This window comes from Globicephala melas, chromosome 5 (genome assembly GCF_963455315.2).
Source record: "Globicephala melas chromosome 5, mGloMel1.2, whole genome shotgun sequence".
NCBI classification, from domain to species: domain Eukaryota; kingdom Metazoa; phylum Chordata; class Mammalia; order Artiodactyla; family Delphinidae; genus Globicephala; species Globicephala melas.
The window spans coordinates 71,461,391-71,468,918 of record NC_083318.1 but is presented as its reverse complement, the minus strand read 5'-3'; positions in this window follow the sequence as shown (position 1 = coordinate 71,468,918).

The following is a 7,528-nucleotide window of genomic DNA, read 5'->3' as shown; positions in this document are numbered from 1 at the left end:
TCCATTCTTTCACTCTGCTTTTGTTCAGGGTTTTAAGATCCCTGATGGAGGATAGGAATGAATGTTGAGGAGCTTGAGAATCATGCCCCAGTGTGTATGTGTGGAGGTAGAAATACAGGGCAAGAAAGACTGTGACTATGGGAAGTGCTTTCTAAAATGTAGGGGCCAAGATTTTTTAATGAAAAATGTTTCATTTTAAAGAGTCACAATATGAATCAACTGTTCTTTTTTTTTTTTTTTTTTTTTTTTTGGCTGTGTTGGGTCTTCATTTCTGTGCGAGGGCTTTCTCTAGTTGTGGCAAGCGGCGGCGGGGGGGCACTTTTCATCGCAGTGCGCGGGCCTCTCACTATCGTGGCCTCTCTTTTCGTGGAGCACAGGCTCCAGACGCGCAGGCTCAGTAGTTGTGGCTCACGGGCCCAGCCGCTCTGCGGCATGTGGGATCTTCCCAGACCAGGGCTCGAACCCGTGTCCCCTGCATTAGCAGGCAGATTCTCAACCACTGCGCCGCCAGGGAAGCCCCCTCAACTGTCCTTTTGATGACCTCGGTGACTTTATGTCTCCTCGGTATGGTGAAGTTTTAGAAGAGCCCATTGTTTTAGGTTCCTTGCTTAGCTAATGGATATATGCTTATGGTCAGCTCTCAAGAACTGCGTTCTTTTGTATTCTGCTGGTGGCCTAAAAGAATAAACACAACTTCCCAAAATGTCCCTCAGGAACAGTTTACGTAATTCTGGGAGGACTCACTGGAAGAATTAATTCAGAGAATGATAAACTTCAGGGCTTTAAGGGAGCTCAGAGGCTGCCAATCCAACCCCAAGAGTTGCATTCCTCTTCTCCTGCCAGGTTTTTTGCATGAAAACAAACTCTTCCACTGGGGACCTTTTGTCTTTATGACAGATTGTCTGAGCCCTACATGAAAACTTCTCTTGCATCTTTGCATTTTCTCAGGAAAATACTTTATATATGTGTCACCATTTATATACTGGGGGTGTGTGTGTACTCGTTTGCATTTTACTTACATCTTGAAACCTGTACCAAGGAGGTAAAAAGGGAAACCTCATTGAAAGTCAATGCTTGATATATATTTTATTTTCTGTATCAAAAATATTTGGAAGTTTTTATTTTTACATGAACATTATGTGTATGAAATGGAGTAATTTTGACCAAGTCTCTTTTTATGTTACATATCCTGGTGTTTTCCCGTCGATAAAGTTCTATTTCTGTAAATCAGAACGCAGAGCCAATATCCTAGCATCTTGGATGCAGTTTAACTTCTGGCTCCAACGACTAGCAATTGGTGACTCTGTGTTATCTCAGCTATTGCAGACATTCAGAATTGGGCACTTTTATTTCCTGCGTTCCAGAAGATGATTTCCCAGGGATCAGAACATTTTCACATTGATAAGCACAGCAAGTCAGTGTTAAAACCCTTCTTGGGGTAGTGGGGAAAGATGAATCTATTATTGTTAAAAGGGAACATTGTTTTTAACTGCTGACATCTTCATAGTCATTCTGACTCCAATTGGGTTTATGGTTTGGGCTCTCTGATTTTCCTAAGTGGATAAGCTTTTATTAAAGCAGTTTATCTCAGTGATCGTAGTGCGAAAGAAAATCAGTCAAGGAAAAAAACCTGGAAGGTCACCCAAGAAGTCTTGACTATTTTGCTGCATTGTCTGTTGTATATATTAGGAAGCAGGTATCTGAGGGAGAATGTCTGTTTTTCCAGGAAGACATGTTAAAGGAGCAGCATCTATTTGTCTGTTAGCATTTAGCAGTTACCAGCACCCATCCCCAAGGTGGTCATAAGTTTATAAAAGCAGTACTTCCACGATAAAAAAAAAAAAAAAACCTTGGCAAAGAACAAGAAAAAATTGTAGATAAACTTGCATAAAAGAAAGAACTGATGAGACTACATGGTAAATATTGGATGTCTAACCAACTTCACTGGCAAAACTCCTTATTCCTTGTTGGACTGATGTTCAAGAATGAAGAAAATGGAAAATATTCTATTATTTTACATTTGGTTAATGGAATTTAAAGTGTAACATTTGGCTACTTTATCCCTGGATGTACCTATAAGAAGAGACAAACTCGATATCTAAAATAAGCCTTGTCCTGCATTTGTACTTTACCTAGACAACATTGTAAAATGTTCTTAACAGTGAAGAATGGCACTAATAAGAGTAAGGATGAGCCTTATCCAACCAGAAAACAACATCGAAGTGGTTTATTTTAATTCCATGTGACACTCCAGTGATGCCAGAAGTGTGTTTCTGTCTTGGGTTCCTTATGAACGGATGACTAGAAAGGATTCTGTCAAGATATTTTAAATTCTGAGACATTGCTCAAACGTTCCCCCCACTGTTAGCTAAGGTGACCATTTGTTTCTAAATTTTGCGTCTCTGTGATCCTGGAGTTCAAAAGTTATTGCTGGAGTTACGCTATATTCTGCATGAAATACACAGTTCACAATTTAAAAAAATAGTAGCAAAGTCCTTTTATGTCTGATTCATTTACCAAAATAGATCAGAATTTCCAATATATGTTATATATTACCTATGTGTAACTATATATAATGATGTATATGATGCTAATATATATATATTTTTTTACATCTTTATTGGAGTATAATTGCTTTACGATGGTGTGTTAGTTTCTGCTTTATAACAAAATGAATCAGTTATACATATGTTCCCATATCTCTTCCCTCTTACTATGCTAATATATTTTTAAAATCGTCATTTAAGCAAAGACATTCTCTTCCCATACTGTCAGAATAATTTTTCTATTTTCTGTTAACATTATGACAGTAATAATATTTATATTGAATGACTTGATTAAGTAATGAAAATGTCATTGTAGGTAATTTTCTTGATATTCAAATAATGCAATTTGTTAATCAACAGAAAAAATTTCCACTGTGGAACTCTGCACCCAAATTTCAACTACAGAATTTGATTTCATAGACATTTAAAGTTGGTAGAGATTTCAGTGATTAACCCAGAGGCTACAAAGTCCAGGACCAGACGGTGTAACTGAGTGAAGCCGCACCAGTGGCATATTAAACACCAGTGTATTCCTCACTTCCACACACACCAATACGTGGGCCCACTGTTGTCAAATCTTCCAATTTTTCAAAACAAACAAGTGCAGGTTTTTGTGTGAAATGTCCTGGTTTAAATGTTCAACAATTGAGTGCCCACTCTGTGCCAGGCCCTGTCCTAGGTCCTGGGAATGTAACAGTGAACACAACCAACAAAATTCCATCTCCCTGGAGCTTATATTCTCATCACCAGGTTGTGGCATGAGAGCCAACCCAACCTCTGTGGAAATCGCCTAACTGTGGAAATCGCCTTTGTTGTCTGGGCAGGTGAGTTTCGGGACCAACATGTGTACTTCCAGGGGAAGGCCCCCTGCTGCTTCACGTGCAACCCACTACACTGCCCAGAAGCTAACCTCTTCAGAAAGGTCTGGGGGAGCCCAGGGTTCCCTCCCTCCCCATCTGGACTGGGAGCTCCTCCAAGACAGGAAGTATATCTTTTTTTTTTTTTAAATTTATCTCTCAATCTTCAGCCCCAGGAGCGTTCATGGCCAGATATAGGCACTTTGTAAATATCTGTCAACCTAAACCTGTAATTTCCTGTAACTACAAAACAGAATTTAGTCTTCTTTCACATAATAGCTTTTAAATATTGCAAGGCATGTTTCTTTCAGAATTCTGGCTAAAGAGCCCCAGTTTTTTCAACCACTGGAGTGAGTTTCCAGCCCTATCACATCCTGGTCTTGGGACACCCTTTGGTTTGTGTGTCCTCACACACAGCAACACCCCAGAAATGGATTGACCAGTTCAGAGAGCAGGATTAAACAGGCTTATTGTTTCAGGCAGCTAAACTGAAAACAAGAGTGGTTCTGTGTCCAGCCCTGTGCTCAAATTCAGGCTCCACTACTTACTGGCCACCTGACATTCAGTCAGTTATTTATCTGCCCTGGGCCTCAATTTCCTCATCCATAAAATGGAAATAGACTTACCTGACAGGTTGTGCATGAGAAGTAAACGAGCTAATACCTATAAAGTGCTTAGAACAGTGCGTGGCTCAGAGTAACCGTTCAATGTGTAACTGAGCAGGACTCTATGGGGCCTTCCCAGGAAAGACTTCTTCATGTCCTCCACCTGCCTCTTGTTTGTAGAAAAATTTTAGCCTCCTAGGCCTTCCCTGAGTTACAAAGAATACATTTAATCAGAGAAGTGAGAAAATGCAGAAACAAAGGAAAACGGTCAAGCAAGACAAAATAATAGTTGTACCATTAAAGTCAAGGAACTTTAGTTCCTCCTCAAGGGCTGTAGACAGTATTCTGAGCCACGTCCTTTGAGCTGTTTTGCAGATACTAAGGCCCCACCAGGTGGAAGGAGTTAACTGCGTGCTGACCACAAGCACGTAGATCCCAGATGGGTTGGAAGCAGAAGGTTGATGATGTGGACTCCCGATTACCTCACCACCAATCAGGCTGAGTAAGATCTCCGCCTGTCCACGCCATGATGGTTCCAACTGCTTCTGACACAGATGCCAAAGGACCACACAGGGGTAGAAAAGAGGTGGCGCCCCAGTTCCAGGAAGACCCTGCCTATTTCCAGAAAAGCACTGCATATGCCTCCCCTCATTAACCTTGCCCTTAAAATCTTACCTCAATCGTCCCCTGGGTAAGAAGTTGATTTATGACATAAGTTCCCAAGTCTCTATTCTCTGGCCATTGAATAAAGCTTTGATCTCAGCTTCGACCTCATTTTTGGCTGCATGAACCCCAACAGAAAAAGAACCTTCCCCACTGAGGCAGGGGCCTGGGCTGGGCTAGGGCCCAAGTGCAGTCCATACAACCTAATTTGGTAACAAATGGATATTAGCTATGATGACTACTACTGCTGTAGTCCAAATGTCTGCAATTGTGTCACACTTTTGGCCCCTGCTAGGCTTTTTCACATGACCTACCTTAAGTCAGTTCCCCCTCTTTCATGCTTATGCATCTGGTTGTTCTGAACTTTAGTATAACTCATTATACACTTACCACCTTTCGATTTCTTGATGCTATTTTCAGGCCCAACTATCTGTACTTTTCAGTCCAAGATTTGTGATTCAACAGTTGAGTATTGTGTCACCTGCACTGAAAACTATTGTTTAGCCCTTTGGTTTCTTAATGTATAGTGTTCATGGTTAAGTGTGCAAACAATCTTTGTTGCCTGAAGGACTGTCTTGAAGAATTTATGACAAAATATAAACCTTAGTCGTTTGGTTTATTAGAGAGATTCTCTCATCTCTAGATGTGGGTGGGGCAAGAATGAGGGTGGAAATGGGAAGGTGACAAAAGAGGAGGGACCTGGGAGGTAGAAGTTAAGGATGGTGGGGAAACATATCAAAAAGGAAGCTCCCTGAACAAGGTTTTGAGAATCAGGGCTGTCACCAAAGACCTTATGATTTGGAAGCCCAGAAATGGCTTCATTCAATAATTCCACAAATATTTTTCAGGACCTACAATATGCAAGGCAACGTGTTAGAAGAAATAGGGATACATACATACATACATACATAAGGTAGTCCCTGCTTTCAAAGAGGTAAGTGCTGGAGGTAAGATATGTAAATAAATAGATACAATACAATGTAATGTAATGCAATGTCTGTGTGAGATAGATACAAGCTAAATGCCTTTAGAATTTAGGGGCAGCATGTTACTTCTGTTGCCCTTGTAGATTGTATTACTGGCCCAATTCTTTACCTCTCCTTATATGCATGGTTTTTGTCGTGTAATTTTGCATTTCTTTCCTACTGTGAGTGGGGCACACTTACCTATCTCTTGGCCTTGGGCTTGTCCATATGACTTGCTTTAGGCAAAATGAGGCAGAAAAGGTGTGCCGGTTCCAAATTTAGGCCTAAAGAGACCTCTGTTTCCACTTAGGTCTTTATCATGACCATTACATGCCTGATACTAGTTGCAGAGGCAATAGCCTGCGGACTGATCCATCAGTTCCACAGTTGACTAAAATCTTCTCTCTATAATAAATCCCTTGCTCTTTATCATTCAGAGCAACTCTACTTTTCTATCAAACTCTAATACAGAAACTGGGTGGCTGGAAGTGGGGAGTTGCCCTAACAAAAACCTAAAACATGTGGCATTGGTTTGGGGAACAAGTGGCAGATGGATACTGGCAGGACCCTGAGAAGGTTGTTAGTGAAAACCTGAAAGGCCTGGATGAGGGTGTTAAAGAAGCCTGAAGAGCTTCCAAGGAGGCTGTCAAGGAGGGATTAGAGGAAAGAAAGGAAAACATCATTGGAAGCTAAGAGACCTTGATTGTGCAGTAGAGTTCAGCAAAACTGTCACCTGTGGTAAAATGGAAAATAAAAAATGTACCTTATAAACTTGATCCAGCTATGATTTCTGGGCAGTGCTGAGGGTACCACCTGGCTTTTTCTAGTTGTCTAAAGTAAAATGAGAGAGGAGAAACATACCATAAGGAACAAATTACTCCATTCTCAAATGTGATTTGGAGAAAATATAAAGCCTCAGAAGTCTTTTAAGCCAGGAAAGGGTTCTCATATTCAGAAATGGCTTTCAGGCAAATATCAAATCCAGAGCCGGGCCCTAAGATTTGTTTCAGACCTGAGAAAGATGACAGTGCCTCAGGACATTTCAGATGCAAATGGTCTTTACAAGTCTTGAAGGCCTGACTTTGTAGACCCTGCCCAAGGCTTTCAGGAATCTTAGGGATGTTGTTCATTAGCCTCACAGGGAGTCCAACATAGAAGAGACTGTTTCCAATAGATTTATGGAGGGCTTTTGTGTAATTGAATGGACGTAACAACTCCATAGGTTTAAAAACTTCTATCAGCTTGGATAGGGATAGTAGAAAGAGACCTTGGGATCTCTAATTCCTATGGGCAGGAGGCAGGCTGAGAACACTACTCAGTGGCAAACATGTGATTTGTGGGAAAGGATGAATCAGGACAGGACAAAGAGCCATGGAGAATAAACCCTGGGGGTTATGCCTAAATCCTAGTCAAAGCAACAAGTTAATAAACTTAACTGTTAATAGATAACTGACTGGTGTATGCCTCTCATTCTCCCCACCCTCCTTTTAAAATGGGGAAGTCTAGAGAAGCGATGTTATTCCTAATAGGAATTTGGGGCAAAGAGGGAAGATTATTTCTAAGTTCGTAAGTCTTCAGACTGAGAGGAATGGTACGAAAGGATCTTTACCCAAGTACCTCATCTATACCTGGACCTGATTAGATGATGAGCTCCTAGACTTTCAGCTGTCATAATGGAGGACCTGGGAAAAGTATGAGTTTATTTTTCATGTGGGAATGGTATGAATTACTGTGGTCAAATGGGCGACTGAAATGATAGCTCAGCATCTTCCATCCCATGTGTTCTTTTAAAAATGTGACTAGGTGGGGAGTCTACGCTCCCACCCTCTGGCAGGCTTATGAAAAAATGATACCACGTGACTTCTGATGGAAGGTCATAAACAACAGGCAAC